At 36.8% G+C, this 18,307-nt stretch overlaps 1 pseudogene; it reads left to right on the forward strand.

The window, feature by feature from the left end:
* Positions 1 to 82: 82 nt before the first annotated feature.
* LOC134250506 (nuclear pore complex protein Nup205-like) overlaps positions 83 to 18,307 on the forward strand; it is a 110,318-nt pseudogene continuing 92,093 nt past the window's right edge.

Raw genomic sequence — 18,307 nt, forward strand, 5'->3', positions numbered from 1 at the left:
AAAATTTTTAGAAAGTGACAAAAATATACATAATTTAAAAGTTTTTGCAAGAAACTTTATTGTGGATGAACAATTTTTACAGGTGAAAGAGCTTCATACAAGAGGAGATGAGGCGGCAAGAATCGCGGCATCCCAGAGTTCCCTAGAACCTCCCATATCACCACGTCATGACTTAATCCAGTACCTGCTGAGACTGGTGCGTAATTGTCGCTAGTGTTTACTGCTTATATCAACATGATTAAGGTTTACTGACCCTCTGACAAGAGAGATAACTCCCACGCAACCCAGTCACGGCTTCCAGTACCTACTGAGACTGGTGCGTAATTTTGGCTAGTGTTTACTGCTTATATCAACATGATTAAGGTTTACTGAACGTTTAACAAGAGAGATAACTCCCACATCACCCAGTCCCGGCTTCCAGTACCTACTTAGACTTGTACGTAACTGTCGCTAGTGTTTACTATCTTATATTATTATGCTTCCTGTCAGTTTGTCTCTATACAAACCATACCCTACTATTCTGGGATAGTGGTCTAAGGATTTATATAGCGTAAGCATACTATGCCGAAATAGTGCACGGCCTTATTTACCGAATAAAATTCTTCTGTGCACATCCCTGGGATCAAATTCACGACCAACCATGAGATTGTCAGTCCGACGCCTTATCAATTACAGATACGATCACTGATTAAGTGAATTTAATATTAAATATATAAACTTAATTTATACAATTGACACAAGAAGGAGAAAATAAACAAATATTATTTGAAAACAGTTATATTTATGCTATGGAATCTGTGTACATAAATGTGTACAACAGAGTTTCAAACTAATTACATACAGATCGATAGATGAATTGATATCATATGACACGGGTCCTTAAAACAAAAATTTGTATATAGCGCTTGATTGATTAGGATGTAAAAGAAAATTATAAATGAGAATCCACGTCTGTAAACAAATCAGTCTTACAAACAAAACAGAAAATAAAGATGAGTATCTTTGGGACAGAAAATTCTGAATTATTTAGAGAAAATACTAGTAACCAAAATAACTATAAGCATGCAACTCAAATATCAAAATCTTACTATCAAGAGGTTTTACATTACAGGTGTCGCTTTATAAGTAATACTTTAAGTATTTAAGTAATACTTTAATATCCAAGATAGAATCTATCACTTTTGATAACTCAGTATAAAGACATTATGTATAGGGTTTGTACATGTATTATAAACTGTATTCAGTAATGAATAATTTTGATTTCCTTAAACAAAAGGAAGTAAAAGACACTTTTCGAAGCTAATCAAAAGTTGAAGCCTGCATAAAGTGCATTTAACAACTCGGACACAAAACTTTGACTTGTGTTACAGAATGGGAACCAGCAGTGGCAGGTTGCGGTGGTGTTGTTTGGTCTGGCTACCTGTAGTATCCCCTTCGATCTTAAAGCTGAGATCTTCAGGGTGTTGGCAGCGTTCACCAAGACGCAGGATGTGGCAGCCAGCCTGTGGCATACACTGGAAGCCTCACAAGTAACCACTGAAATACTGCTCTTTACTATATCCTTATTGATGTTAAGGTTATCCGATCCTCAGGTTCTGAAAATCAGGCATTGGGTAATTGAAAATGCTCAAAAAGATGTCTCTAAATTCTCAAATTAAAATGTATTTACCCACAGTGTTTCTTTAAAATTCATCTTTAAATTTAATCATATTATATAGGGAAAATTAGTAAATCTCGAATAATTTTTCAGGAAATGCGATTTGAACTACCTACTGCATATTTTTTAATTGATAATTGATCAAGAAATACATTTAATGAATAAAAATCATAGGTATCCAGGCTTTTAAAGAAAATTGCATGAATTTTACACTCATTTGGACTTTACTTTGTCCTACTTACTTCCATTGTTTCATAATGCATAGTGTATGAAGTGTTTCCTTTCAAAGAAAACACTGTAAATCACTTCTAATTTCAAATCATGCATATAAACATTGGTCACTAAGGCTAAATTAAAAGAAACTTGGTTTTTTTGAAAATATGCAAGTTTTACTTCATCTTATGAGGTACAAATGTCAACTTTTTAAATACCGTTTGTTAAAACTTTAAAAAACATTGAAGCATACGTAGAGGCATAAAATGAAAATTCCTGCATGAAAAAAATTCAGTTTCAAGCTTTATTTTAAGACTTTTTGAATTAAATTATAAATTAAAGAGTTATCCTTCCTGGCTGAGGATCGTATATCCTTAAGTGTATTTATTGCATTGACATGCACCTCTCCTCTCCTTTATAATTATCGCGATTTGACGCTACAGACCCAGTTCACGATAAAAAGTACTTGCGAAAAATAAGGAATGTACAGTATCTAAGATTGTTCTAATGACAGATGTTTTTCTGTGCTGTCACAAATGGTCTAACCTGCAGCCAAAGATGTAAAAAGACAATTTAAAGGTTTTAAAGCATAAGTGATTTCAGCAAGCACTGAGCTTTTTTAATTTACATATGAATCTGTTTCTTATACAACAGAAGTTTTGTATCTTGAATGTGTTGAATATATCAAAGTGATTTGAAAGTCCTAACACCCTTGTTTAAGTATTTCACCATTGATATCTCAATTTATTTTTTGGTTTCAAGAAATTAACCAATTTTGCCTGTATTTTAATTTCTAATACATGTACAATTACTTTACACTAGGAGGCCCAGCCAGTGCCATTTCGTGGCAGCACATTTTCCTGTCACTGAATCAGTACTACGCCAGTTTATGTCGGGAGGTTCTTAGCGGTGCTGACATGTCTCACATGGGACTCCGAGGTACCCACCCCCGGGGAATCACCCCACAGGAACTAGAGGGGCTGGTGGTCGTCCTGAAACTGTCTGAATATGTGAGTACATTTGTCGATTCATCAGATAAAGGAAATAATTATACTTTAATAGCCAAGGGTTTTGATTTGATCAACCCATATTTTATTGTAGTTTGTTATTAAGGACATACGCAACGTACCTTACCTACTGATAATTTTCCAAGATATTCTAAATTTAAACTTATATGTATAATATCATTACATGTTCTTTGACAAAAAATCAGCATGCGTTACCAGAGGTTTTGAAAAGATATAGAATTTTAAAAAAAATTGCATTATTCAAATAAAAATGTACAAAAATTATAAAACATAAATTCCAGATTTTGTTTCATCAAAAATTGTTTTAGAAGAGATGTACAAATCCATAGATAAAAATTAAAAATATTGCACACGAGTCCTTCATTAAGTGGAACTCTAAAACTCCAAGGAAGAACCCAATAAAAGTTCAAACTATGTTGTGTATGACCTTAAGGCATGATAATAATGGGTCTGTATTATTTTTAGGTTGTATTGAATAATGAGTTTATATCAATTTTAATATTCCTGAATCAAAGCATAGGAAGTAATAAAGACTTTTAAAAGGGGAATCTAATTTCGAAATCTGCATAAGTTGCAGATTACTATCTAACACCAGAAAAATTGACATCTTATGTTACAGATCATGATGAGAACTGCCGCGTGGCGTTCTGTGAGAACCAGCAGTGGCAGGTGGCGGTGGTGTTAAAAGGACTCATGACCTGTAGTATCCCCCTCGACCTTAAAGCCGAGATCTTCAGGGTGCTGGCAGCGTTCACCAAGACGCCGGACGTGGCAGCCAGCCAGTGGCATACACTAGAAGCCTCACAGGTAACCACTGAAATACTGTTCTTTACTTTATCTTTATTGATGTTAAGTGTATTTATTGCATTTACATGCATCTCTTCTCTCGTTTTCCCTATATTATACTGTTGGTACATGTATGTGGGTTTACTATATCAATTTGTTTAATAATTTGTTTTAAAGAATCTGACCACAGTCCAGAGCAGCAGTTCCTCTCAGAGGGGAATCCAGGTAAATGTTAATTTGTTTTCTCAGGTTAAATAATCTCTGTTCTTTTTTATAATTCTCCAGCCTAAAAAGAACAGAACTAAATCTTGCTGTACACATAGAAATTTATCTAGAGACCAATACACTAGTAATTACATATTGTGTCTCTCAAGCTTGTAAGAGTTATCTACCTTTGATGTCTGTTTTTTCCTGAAGGTGGAGCTGGAGGAGGTAGAGACCCGAGCGGAGGAATTTCCCATGACGCGAGCTTTCCTGTCCTTACTGGACTCCCTCACTGACATTCCTGTCCCCCCGGGACTCGGGGCAGGTCTCAGGGCCCCAGGATTTCAGCCCTACCTAGAGTTTGTCAAGAATGTTTGAGAAGTTTTACGCCAGCAGTTACAAGAATCAGAAAAGGTTGGATATAAGATTTTTAAAAATGTTTTTTCAATCTTGTTGATAAATACATACACTAGCTGTACATGTACTATCATCAAGTAAAAAAAAAATATAGCTGGAAATGAACAATACACAGACTAAAAAGGTAGAAAGAGACTGAAACAATAAATTTTTTATTAGCTCTACTGATCACAGATCAGAGGAGCTTATGCGATAGTATGGTGTCTGTCATCCGTCTACAGCAAAACTCGTTTAGTACGAACACAGTTATTGCCAATTTACGGCTATAGTGAAGTCATCTTGAATCCCCAGCTATATAAATGTAATGAATTTCTTATACGGTAATAACGAATTACGGATATAGCGAAGTAATTTCACAGGTCCCTGTGACTTCATATAACCCGAGTTTTACTGTAGCTGTATACCTGTCTACCTGTCCGTCTGTCTGTAAACAATTTTTCAAAATGTTACTCCTCCTACAGTTTTGGTCTGATTTTAATATAACTTGGCACACAAGTAGACTACACTAAGATACATAAAATAGAGCATTGGTTATTTATTTCGATGAACAGTGTTGCCATTGTTACTAAAAATAGAAATGTCTTGTTTTATCCTTTGTTACAAGACTAGTACAAATCAGTAGAGCTACAGTCTTGACAGAGACTTCTGGTTTTAAAATTGTATCTGTCATTTGCATTGATATTAATTGAAAATGTGGTTATTGTGTGTGATTTATTGCCAAAGGTAATTAAGTCAATGCAAGTGACTGTTTAAGAATCCCTTGTATACAACTGCAGGATTGATTTCTTTCAAGTAAATGTAAAGCTTTATTTACAGTGGGAGGTGTCCAGTGACTGTCTGAGGATCCTATGTAAGCTCCTGCGGGAGTATGAGGTGGTGGGGAGTGACTTTGGGGAGGAGTTGGTTGAGGTACAGATGGGGGGCGTGGTCCCCGCTAACAAGTCCCCGGGGTACTTCCTGATGCTACACCTACTGAAGGACTCCCACTTCCTGTCCACGGTGAGATTCATATATTTTCCTGCTTAAATGGAGATCTTTATTGAGAATTTTTTTTATTGGGCTGGGAGATGGAGACATAATTTGTGCTTTGTTTTGTTAAGAATTGAAGTTACATAATTATTTCATGTGTTGAAAATACTGGATGACAGTGTCCGACAACTTGAAACATTACAAGGCTATACCAGGTTAATAGTAATTAAAGAAATTCAGGTGTTTTTATTTGTGTTGTAGTGTTTAAATTTGTTTGGTTGATTGAACTGGCTAATGTTCAGTAAGTTAATTTGATTGTTAGGATGGACTAGATAATGTTATGTGAGGTATTTTGATTGGTTGATATTACTAGCCAATGCTTAGAGAGTTAATTTGATTGGTTGATCTGTATTGACTGATTTAAGAGAGTTAATTTGATTGGTTGATCTGTACAGGACAGGAGGCCCTGGAGTCTGCCAGTCTGCTGTGTTTACAGCTGATAGAGACCAGTCTGGAGAAGTCGGGGACGTTCCTGGACGCGTGTCGTGAGACGGGAGCCTCCGCCATGGTGTCAGCCATGGATCGTCTTCTCCTGAGTATTAATCCACGCAGCGGGAAAGCCCACCACCTCGTTAATGTCACAAAGTAGGTCACTGAAAGTCATAAAAATTAAGCAAACATTTATTTTATTTGAATAATATGAAAGTTTTATTGCTTTTGGTCATTCAAGTCCTATAAAAAATGTAAAGTTGTAAGAAACATTAATTTTATCATCCTTTATTGTGTGATCATGGTCACAATTGGTGTTTTACAATCTTGTAGGTTTATACAGTTCAGCATTCCTCTTCCTGAGCATGCCCAGTCAGCCATGAAGATCCTGTATCGCGTGTGTCACTCAGCTCCTGTACAAGTGGCCCTAATCAATCTGTTCACATCAAATCAGGTAACAGTATAATTTGATTAAGACACCAAGATGAACATTTTTTAAAGCTCTGAATTCTCCTTGAACCGAGAATTATTTCCAGTCTGGTTGACACTGAAAAAGATGCTACATAATGCACTGTGTCTACTTTCAGAATAAGATAAATGGGTACACTGGATTGTTATTAGGGTTCTGTATAAATCTTATGTCATGTGATTCTTGGTTTACATTGTTGTATTGTATAAAATTCCTTATTATTCCAGACCTCTCATCTGGAGCTGTTCCACGGATTTGTGGAATGTCCGGAAGTGGAGGAACCAGAACAAATGGTGGAGAAGACAATCCACTTACCTGAGGAGGGGGGTATGTTAAAATTGTATGGAGAGAGAGAGAGAAGGGTATGTACTCAGTAGTGTGGAGAGAGAGAGTGAGTGAGAGATAATCCACTTACCAGAGGAAGAGGGTATGTACTCAGTAGTGTGGAGAGAGAGAGAGAGAGAGAGAGAGAGAAAGAGAGAATCCACTTACCTGAGGAAGAGGGTAACTAGGGTCCCATAGAGAAGTGAAACTGGGGTGAGAATGATCTGATTTATCAGAGGAAGACAGTATCTAGGGACTCAGTACAGAAGTGGAGAAATGAGGGTCTTACAGAGAGGGTTGGGGTGTATTGTTCAGAGGAAGATGATAATGGTTTCAACAGTGAGATGTTAAGGAAGGGGGCATTCACCTTATAAACCTGAAGAAGATGGTAACTAGGAATCCCAATAGTGTGGATTGATCTCATATAGTTTTCATTTCCCATTTTGTTTAAACAATACTGTATACCGTACATTTAGTATAAATTTTAGTGAAGATTTAAATTTGGCATTGTTAGTGAGGCTGCTGAGATCACTAAAATTACATATTGCTAAAAATTTATTGGTTATTATTAGTAATAGGTTCTTTAATCAACATTTTTAAATTGCTAAAATTACATCTTGCAAAAAATAAAATACCAGTTATTAAGAACAAATCGCTAAATTTGCGTCTTGCTAAAATTTCCAAATACAGTATTTACAGTGAATCCCCCCTCCCCTCCCTTTTTTAACTTGGGCAAAGAACAAAGTACGTTATTGGCTATATGCGGCCGAGAAATTTTACTATTTTTAAACTACCATTATTTATGCAAGTCCCTTATGTTTCGTTTACAATAGGATAAAGCTTAACGCAAATTATATACAAATGACGTAATATGTTACAGTGACGTCATAATACCACACCAAACAGTGGTTGCTCAGTGAAATCCGTTCATTTTTCATGAAAAATCAGTAAATGTTGATGAATTTGAATATGTTTCCAAGCATTAACCACTTTTATTTTTTGTGTATAAAATAACTGGTTAAAAATCTCCGTCCAGTATTAAATTCGTGTCGGTTAATGTGTGGGAACAGTATTTAATTATAAATATTAAGTCCGGTAATGAAAATTATGCAGCATTAGCATTCATTATTTTACTCTGATTTTACACAGTATTTACGCAGGAAACGAATACTGTAATATCAACAGCTGTTTTAACATGATGTGAACCCAAACAAAATCATGCAAGATAAAATCCACATATGTTTATAATTATCTTTCAAGTTTATAAAATCCTTTAATTAAATAAAGAATGAACCATTCTAGTGTCGGGGATTTCATTGATTGCATGCAATGATTCAGAATGTACGTATATAGCGTTATAATCCTTCCTAAATATATGTGCATTTGATGGTGACCAGATAAAGGATAAATCATACATATGCATTTTAAATAATCTTTTAAGTTATTCTTTTATTCAAAATAGTAAGACTTTACAAGTATATAGCTATCACCAGATACATGTACGTGATGGTAGTCTTCATGGTTTTTTTTTTTTTTTTTTTTTTTTTGGGGGGGGGGGGGGGGGTCATACCGTAATGTGTCTTGAATCGTTCCGCGCTTCCGAATTTGCGAACCTTATTTACCACTGTATACTTTGCACAATTCATTCTTGAGAAAACCCAAAAGTCATGAATTACAACAAATACAAAAAATAAACAAGATAAATATGTCTACTTAATCAATAAATTCACAATATTATCCGAGTACTTGTGCCCTTTAAGAAGCTCATATGACTTTTTTTTTCGATGTCGAAGGTTTGTTTGATATATGAAACAAGACATATTATAGAACGGCAATTAAAAGCTACAAAAACTTTCCTATCATTGTAACGAAACATTATGAATAGAATTTATTTACAGTGGCATTGCTGGCCGGGACATATGTAGTGGTAATGATTTGTAGTCGGCAATAGTCTTATTGAAAAAAAATATAGCGGAAAATTTCGTTATGTAGCGGTAGTTTTGTTCAGAATATGAACACTGTGCACACAAGTTTATCTTAATTTATGTCAAATGTTCTGTATTATCGGTTTTGTTCAAATGCATAGGGTGTAAAATATACCAGCCATCAACTTTATACATATAATTATGCGTTTACCTCAGACCCGCCTCATCACAATACTTGAATCTTGAGGGGGCTCGGAGTCCCCCCCCTCTCCGATTGCATTTTCAGCATTATAAAGTATACTTCCAAAATAAAAAAAAATCACATTGGAAAATACTCCATCCCCTAGTGAAACACGGATTCCTAGTAACAAGGTAAAAAAGCCATGAATCTGAAGAAAATTGAATAAGGAAAGTTCCTTGTCAAAACCACACCCTTTCCCTCAAAATGAGATTTCCTCTAGGTTATTCCTTGAGGTAATATTTGAGGAATACATCAGGCACGTAGCAATGGGGGGGGGGGGGGAGGTAGGGGTTTGTGATATATGGGAAATGTAGTATTGTATGTAAAAGAAATTGGTACTGAAGGAAATCTGCATTGAAAAAAAAAATTGGCTTCTACACCCCCTACCCCCAACCCACTCTGGAAGTATAGGATTTTTGGCTTTGGGCAACTTTTTTTTTCTTTTGGTCAATTTTTTCAGGTAAGTAATTTTTTTTTCTGACTCCCCCCAAACTTTCAAAAACGATGCTACGTGGCTGCACATGGATAGTTTACAAGAAAGAGACTCGACAACGTAAGTCGGAAACGATTTATTACAAAAGAAGAAAAAATTCTGTCAATGCGAACTATTTAAAGAAGAACAATGAACTGATAAAAAAAAATTCGACCTTGTTGAAGCAGAGGGTGTCTGAAACTGATCTAGGTACATGCGCGGATCTAGAGGGGGGTCGGGGGGTCAGGACCCCCCTGGAATTTACCAGGTTAAAAAAATTATATACTTAAACAAGGAAATAGTTACCATGGACCCCCCTTGGAATACGCAGACCCCCCTGGTTAACGCGAATATTTGTGAAATGGGTACCCCCCCCCCCCCCCCCCCCACACACACACACACACACACACACACGAAATAGGTTTTTGACGTTTTGACAAGTTTGGTTTTTTTTTTGCATGTCAAGAAATTTCTGGGAATGGATTTTTTTTTTGACTGAGATGGACCCCCCCCCCCCCCCCCCTGGAAAACATTTCTGGATCCGCGCCTGAGGTAACTAGTGGAAAGAGAAAGGAGGGGATACTCTATATACGAAGCAAGTGTCTATGGGAAATGCCCTAATAACCATTACCTAATTACGCATAAAGTTTTTACACGTACACCTTAAGCAGTATTCGAGTAACAAAAGCTCTCTAATGATTTAATATCCCCATTTCTAGGATTATTTTTCATCTTTGCTCACAAATAGGAAAGCACAGTGACAGTGTCAGTTTGACAACAATTTATTCCCCATAGTTTCCACTGTGCTTTATTTTTCTAATATATAGGAAAAAATCGCTTCTGCCCTTTAATTATACCGAAGACCGTAAAAACCATGTACAGTCGCAAAAGTTCGGTTTTGTGTCCATTTTTTATTTCCAAGGTTAAATAAGGAATATACACGAAACCAGTGTTTTTACATAATGTAGATATTTATTTATCATGCGTTTCTAAAGGAGTGTCCTCAGGTTCGAAACATTTGAGCATTGTGCAGTGCGCCGCCTGTGTAATACAGCTGCCATTTTCAATGAGACAGATTTCAATTGAACGTTAAAAAGGTAGGGGGTGATCGTAATGCAACACAAAAAGAGAGGTCATGAGGAACGGATTTTGGATAAAAAAAAATCCATACCAGAAAACTTGTCTCGGAAAAAAAGGAGGGGGGTACCATTGGCCAGCTAACAATATATAGGCCTTTCAACAATTTTTTCATGTTGCACATATGGTAAGAACATTACATAGATAGATTTATAGGTACATGAAATTATCAAAAAAAGATAATAATTATAAATATACTTTTAATTACAATAATTATAAATATACTTTTAATTACATTGTTAAAAAGTTTAATCATTTATAATTGACTTTTCCGATGTTGTGTTTTAAGGACAGGTACATGCAACTCAGGTGTGGAATATCACAAATTAAGTGCGGATTCATTAGTTATCGTTTATAGGAAGGACATATACGTACTCAAAAGGGTTCCTTACATTGTTTTGTACACAAAAGTGACCAAGAGAAAGAGCATGCCTTCACTCTACCTGAAATAACAGGGTCAAATGAATGGGGAACAGACTATAATCAATATTTCTAACTCTCTTTAACGATTATTATGAAGAACAGAAGAAAATGTAATGTTATGTTTTTTGTGTTCGCACTTTTTGGCTTCCTGTGTAAATATATATATATTTACAAGTAAATGCAACAATTGATCATGCATCTTATTTGTGTTACTAAGCACGAAGGGGAACGACCGAGTATAACAATTTTATTAGGTAAGAACTACATGTAAGAAGGAGGGTAGATTTTCCTTTTTTTTAATTAAAAATTTAAATTATATGTTGTTAAATGGTGTCCACAAGTAGACAGTAAAAAGTTTAACATTAGAGCTAAATTTAAAAACCACTGGATTCTACTGAGTGCAAAGAAACACTCGGGAAATGCTAAAAACTGACTTGCGCTTACACGTTGGATACCCCGAGCCTGCTCTAAACAAGTTTCAGCAATGAATTATCGTTCATAACACCGACCCCTAGCGGCAGTTGAAAGGACTACAATATACTGAGTAGAATGGGCGTTTATTCCCACTGTGTTCCATTAATTGCATGAAAGTTTTATTTCATACAAATAATTTACGTGTGCGCAAGATTGACTTTCCAGCATCGTGTTCATAGTATCAATTTGTTTTTGAAAAAAAATAAAAGTAATTAATACGGAAAACTTAACAAATATACTTAGTATTTTAATTTTTAAAAACAATGAATATAACTTATGTGCCACGGGTATAAATTCTGTTTAGTGTCGCTAGATCAAATTCCGGTTAGAGTACCAAGATTCATCAACAACACGTGCAACATCGTCAAGACGGTCCATCCGTCGTTTCCAATTTATAATTATTTCGATAAATATTTAAAGGATACAATCGGACTTAGTCCGACGGAAAAATGAATGTCAACAGTTCCTGAAATTATGTTGTTTTTTAATGTTTTTGTTTTTGTTTTTTTTTGTTTGTTTTTGTATTGTTTGTTTGTTTGTTTGTTGTTTTTTTTTTTGCATTATCTCTGAAAAAATCTCTGTGACAGGTTTAGATTAATTTCAAGCACTGTAGCTACCATCATTTATTATTCTCCGATTTCCATAACCTCAAATTTTGAAAAATATACAGGATGTTCACATATAGGTATGTAACGGTGTATTCAATAAGATATTTGAGGTGGCTCGAACTCCTGGAAAAAATTAAAATCATGGGTAGTTGTTTTGTGTCCTATGCAGGCAGTCGGATGATTGGCTATGCATTATATATTCATGTAAAATACTGTCATTCCTACCCCAATCTCTGCCATGGCCCAAATGATAAAATGAAAACTTAATTGCAAATGAAATTCTTAAAATATCTTTGAATGGATTGATTTCTATTTTACACACAATCGCATGTCGTTTTAATACATATAGGAGCTTTGTATGACGCTAGAGACACATGTACGTTATTGACGTCGTCTAGCAAAATGAACGTCGGAACTGACGTTACTACCGCTGAAACATCACTTTTTATCATAATTTGCAATGTTTTACACGTAATTAGATATAAACAAGTTATATATTGTTAGAAAGATAAATTTTTCAACTTTTGAGTGCGACAAACCTCAATTTAGTTCAAGGTTCGGCGAAAATCAACCAATAACGCACTTTGTTCTTTGAAATAACATTATCTCATAAACAGAATTGTATCTTAGTGAAAATAAAATCAAATTGTTTTCAGGAGTGTTAGTGTGAAAAAAGATGTACTTGTAATGGTTCTGGCCGTGGATATCGGCCTGGATAGCTCAATCGGTAGAGCACCTGACTAGTGATACAGGGGTCCCGGGTTCGATTCCCGGTCCAGCCATGCATTTTCTCCTTTCCTGTTACAGATTTGGTGCCGTGCCATGCCCTGGAATTGACAGGTGAAAGACCTGCCAGGGATGAGCCTGGGTTGGGGTCTTTGGAGGGCCAAAGACCTTTAAGGAGGGAGGAATGTAATGGTTCTGGCCGTGGATATCGGCCTGGATAGCTCAATCGGTAGAGCACCTGACTAGTGATACAGGGGTCCCGGGTTCGATTCCCGGTCCAGCCATGCATTTTCTCCTTTCCTGTTACATACTAAACAGAATTATTCCTGCATATAGTTGATGCTAAAAGACTTGCATTTTTCTCTCTCAGATATAAATGTAATCATTAACACAAATATAATGTTTTAAATTTCTGAGAAGTTCAAAGAATGTAATTATAATGTCATAAGGAAGACTGTAAACAGGACTCTGTGTCTGGATCCAGGTGAGCTAAATGTTATCAGGGAGCATTGTCCGGGCACGTGTACACTCATTTTAATTTGGAGGAATTAGTAAGTCTACCTTTAAGAAAATAGTTACACTTCATTGGATAAGATTTGATGGAATTATTAAATGATCTATAAATGTTTTTGGTGTTTTGCACAATAAGTTATCCCTGACAAAAGTTAATCTAGTACATTTGAAATTGCAATAAAGGTGTTTTATAATCCTGATTTTTGATAAAGTTTTTATTTTGAAAAGATTTATAAATTTCAGTCTAATAGCTAAAGATTCAAAGGTAAAATTTTGCATATTCAGAAATTATATTCATATTTCTAAAACCAGGTATCCTAGGGTCCCCTAAGACCTGTCTACATGTGGTCCTGTCCCTGTTAGAGAGGGGGGTGGGGACACACTCTGGCCCCACCTGCCTGAGGGACACTCCATGACTGTCTGAGCTGGCCTACAAACTCATCTACCTCTTGGCTGCCAACAAGGAGACGTCGACGCCCACTTTACGATATTTGCGTACAACCAGGGACTTCCTGTACAGACAGCTCCAGCATCTACCTTTCACTCAGCAGTTTTATAGTGAGTTAAGATTTAATCAAGAATTTCACTATATCATAAAAAATGTTTTAAAAAATTTAGATTATTTAATTTATCAAAGAGTTGTTATAGCGAGTTGATATACTTGCATGTAATACATAATTATACATCTTAATGTGCGCAGAGAAGCTAGTCAAACCTTATATGATTAAATTTGTGTATGTATTTTTAGAACGCCCTGTAATGATTTCTCAGTCCTGGTTTTGAAGCTGATAGCCATTGAACTGCGACTGACTGCATTGAACCGTCAAAGGTCATACACACTGAGGTTAATGAAAGCCCTGCTGGATGATGGGTCAGAAGGTCAAACAGGTAAGGTCAAGTTCAAAGGTCACACAGACTGAGTTTAATGGGATTATGGGTCAGAAGGTCAAACAGATAAGGTCAAGTTCTAAGGTCACAAACTCAAGTTAGTGAGAGCCTTGATCCATGACTTGTCAGGGGTATAAATGGTAAAGTCGAGTTAAATTACAGTCTTACAAAACTTTGAGAATCGAGTTCCTGTATCATAACAAATTGAGTCTGATGTCTTGGACACTTGTAATTAAAGAAAGTAATAAAGTTTTGTGATCTTCACAGTATTACAGCCAGCATAATAGGAGACGAAGCTGACCTGACGTACGACAGATTTACAGAGCAGAGTCTACAAACATCGTATCTGTCTCAGACAGCCAGGCCATTCAGAAGTAAGCAAAGAACAGCATTAAAAATCTTTAACTCACTACTCTTCTGTTTCTCATGTAAACTCTTTCTCACTTCATTTCATTATCACACTGCTCTTCTTTTGCTCTTAAAAACTTTATCTTCCTTGTTCAGGCCGCCAAGTGCGCAGGAAGTTGCTAGGACTTCTGGATGAAGTTGACTTTTCACAACGTTATCCTCCTACAATGAAGTTGGAGTTTTTCGAATTGTCGATGATTGAACAAGCCATTAAAAGTGTAGAGACTCGGACCGAACAGGACATTTTGTATTGTGATGTCAAACGACTTCACTGCCTACTGATGAACGAACTGAACAACTATAACCAGGGCAACATCATGGTGACTCAGAGGCCGCGAGTATTAGAGGTGAGATCGATATCATAGTGACTAAGAGGTAAAACTCTCAGCGGGTCGTTCTCTTCATGCTTTTGACCTGCCCCTTTTTCCCTTGCCAATAGAAAACAGGATGTTAAAATTTCTAGCTAAAATTATTGATTTTTCAAACTTTTCAGGAAGTGGAGAATATTCTTCATCATGTGGTGCTGCGTAACAGGATCCGACAGGAACTGTCCACCAAACAGCAGGCTCTGGAGGCGTGGTGTTAGAATCTACCAGGAACTGTCCACCAAACGGCAGGCTCCGGAGGCGTGGTGTCAGAATCCACCAGGAACTGTCCACCAAACACCAGGCTCTGGAGGCGTGGTGTCAGGTGACTGAGGTTCTGTTGACCGTGTGTCCTGAGCACTTACTGACCGCTGAGGACAGACAGACCGTTCTGTTTGAGCTGCTACCGGAACTACAGAGAAAGGTAGAACAACATCTGTGTGTTTTGTTTACCAACCCTAAAGTACATGTATCTGGTATTAATGTACAAGAACATGAGCATCTAGCTAATGCCAGGTATTGGCCAAATTTCATCTGTATACTTAAGGTAAAAGTGTAAATCTTGCAAAAAGATTTATTGAAAAATGGAACCATAACATTTTCCTTCTCTCACATCCTAATATTCATGTTGACAATTGCTTTCATTTTGGGGAAAGGGAGGGGAAATTTTGATTTTTCAGAGAAAAAAGTTGTAGGATTGCGTCCCTTGATACTTCATTTAATATCAATCTACTCATTATTATTAGATGACAGAAGATGATGCGTTGACAGAGTTAACTGCCCCTGTGGCTGGGATCATCCTTACTCTGATGACAAATCTACGTCAGTGTTTCTGTCAGGATTCTGTCTCCGACGACGAAACCTCACACTTCCTCCCCATGCTGGACTCCACAGCAGGTCAAGGTCAGATGGGGTCAAGTGTCGGGGTCACGAACCCAATTTGCTTCCTCCCTTCAACTGGTGCTTAGAGGAGTGATAGATCACATTCTACTTTCAAGTAAGAATTATCAAAATATCTGAAGTGTACATGTACATAATTTTTTGCTGAAAAGAAATTTTTCAAGTGAGTGTTCATAAAACTATAATTTCAAACAACTTTGTACAAAACTAAGAAATTTTATTAAGGTGGTGGCCAGCAGAGAGTAAGAGCCAATCTATATGGGGCCCTGCTGTTAATTATCTACAAATTGTTTAGAAACCCAAGTCACTGACTCACATAGAAACAGGTATGTTTAAGTAGAGGTCACATGTGTCTTGTTTAAGAATATAATTCTAAGTAAGAGGTTATAAAGCCTGAATGTCAACAGAACTCACAGATTTTGCTCATACTTTGTGGCATACATGGATCAACGTAAAATTTATGTATTTAGAATACATGCTCTTCAAGTGTTATGTTATATGAAATAAAAACATAAACTACCATGACAAAGGCTGATAATGATGTTTCCTTTTTCTGACAGAGGTAGGAGGTGATGGTATTGGGAAGAGGACTTTGGCCGACGCCCTCTCTGAGTATGAACAGCTGAGACGGGAAAATGTGGCGACCATTCTGTCATACGGCGACAACTTTATGGAGATAGTGTGTTGTGACGCGTGTGATGGACATGATATAGGAAGGGTTAGGAGGGAATATTTCTTGATATCCTTGTGTATTTTTAGTTCCACTGATTTCATTTTGAACAGGTTCCAGCAGCGCATGACCTATATTAATATAATGTGTTATATCTGTCTGTTGTAGACGATGGGTCTATCTGTTATATTTGTAGGTTCCCGTACGAACTGATGAAGCGGAAACCAGTTGGTTTGAACACGGAAACCAGCTGGTTTTCAGGCGTAATTTACTATTACGCCTCAGAACCAGGCGTACATGAGCAGGACACGTAATCCTGCTCTTTCTTGACATGGATTCCGTGCCATTTTCCGTCTGAAACAACCAGGCGTAAAAGTTCCAAATGTAAAACCAGGCGTATCTTGAAATCATGAGGCGTAATATTGGACTTAGAAAATTTACTGAAACGTAATTTTGGACTTAGAGAATTTTCATGTTTTCTTTAGAGGCACAATTACTGTAAAATACTTTAAGAGTTATATTGACCTCTTAAAAATATACCATGATCAGTTTTATATGAATATATCCATCATGTGCAACTTTTAATATTTTTCGACTACATTTGAAAAACATAGGTAATCAAAGATTACGAAGCTCACCTCGACGAATGTTATCAATTTAAGTAATGCAAATCCTACATCATATTTTCTTAATATTAAGTATTCATCCCAACAACAATATTCTTGCAAGTTATGCTTAACCCTCTACATGGTATATACACATTTCTATGCATGTAGTGTGAAAAACATGTATTGTGTAAACAAAAATTTTCATAACTGTTAAAACTACAGATATCAAAGACTTCAAGTTCATTCGGATTGATCTGTTCCCAAAACTTTAACCTGGGCTCTTGTATGGAAAATATAGGTCAGATCCAGCATCCGAAGCAAGTCTGATAGTGTCCATCCTAAGATGCATCATCCATGCAAGTTTGGTTTAGCTAGGGCTTATAGTTACATGGGAATGAAAATGTAGGTCAGATCCAGCATCCAAAGCAAGCCTGGTAGTGTCCATCTTAAGATACATCATCCATGCAAGTTTGGTTTAGCTAGGGCTTACAGTTACTTGGGAATGAAAAATGTAGGTCAGATCGAGCATCCGAAGCAAGTCTGGTAGTGTCCATCCCTAGATACATCATCCATGCAAGTTTGCTTCAGGTAGGGCTCATAGTTACTTGGGAATGAAAATGTAGGTCAGATCCAGCATCCGAAGCAAGCCTGGTAATGTCCATCCTAAGATACATCATCCATGCAAGTTTGGTTTAGCTAGGGCTTACAGTTACTTGGGAATGAAAAATGTAGGTCAGATCGAGCATCCGAAGCAAGTCTGGTAGTGTCCATCCCTAGATACATCATCCATGCAAGTTTGCTTCAGGTAGGGCTCATAGTTACTTGGGAATTAAAATGTAGGTCAGATCCAGCATCCGAAGCAAGTCTGGTAGTGTCCATCCTTAGATGCATCATCCATGCAAGTTTGGTTCAGGTAGGGCTTATAGTTACTAGGAAATGAAAATGTAGGTCTGATCCAGCATCCGAAGCAAGTCTGGAAGTGTCCATCCCTAGATGCATCATCCATGCAAGTTTGGTTCAGGTAGGGCTTATAGTTACTTGGGAATGAAAATGCAGGTCAGCTCCAGTATCCGAAGCAAGTCTGGTGTGTCCTTTCCTAGATGCATCATTTATGCAGGTTTGGTCCAGGTAGGGCTTATAGTTACTTGGGAATGAAAATGTAGGTCAGATCCAGTATCCGAAGCAAGTCTGGTAGTGTCCATCCCTAGATGCATCATCCATGCAAGTTTGGTCCAAATAGAGCTCATAGTTCCTTGGGAATGAAAATGTAGGTCAGATCCAGCATCTGAAACTTGTCTAATAGTGTACATCCCTAGATACATCATCCATGCAAGTTTGCTTCAGGTAGGGCTTATAGTTACTTGGGAATGAAAATGTAGGTCAGATCCAGCAT

Source organism: Saccostrea cucullata, unplaced genomic scaffold, assembly GCF_032062105.1.
Source record: "Saccostrea cucullata isolate Sc308-1 unplaced genomic scaffold, CSIRO_AGI_Scuc_v1 ctg2257, whole genome shotgun sequence".
Lineage (NCBI taxonomy): Eukaryota > Metazoa > Mollusca > Bivalvia > Ostreida > Ostreidae > Saccostrea > Saccostrea cuccullata.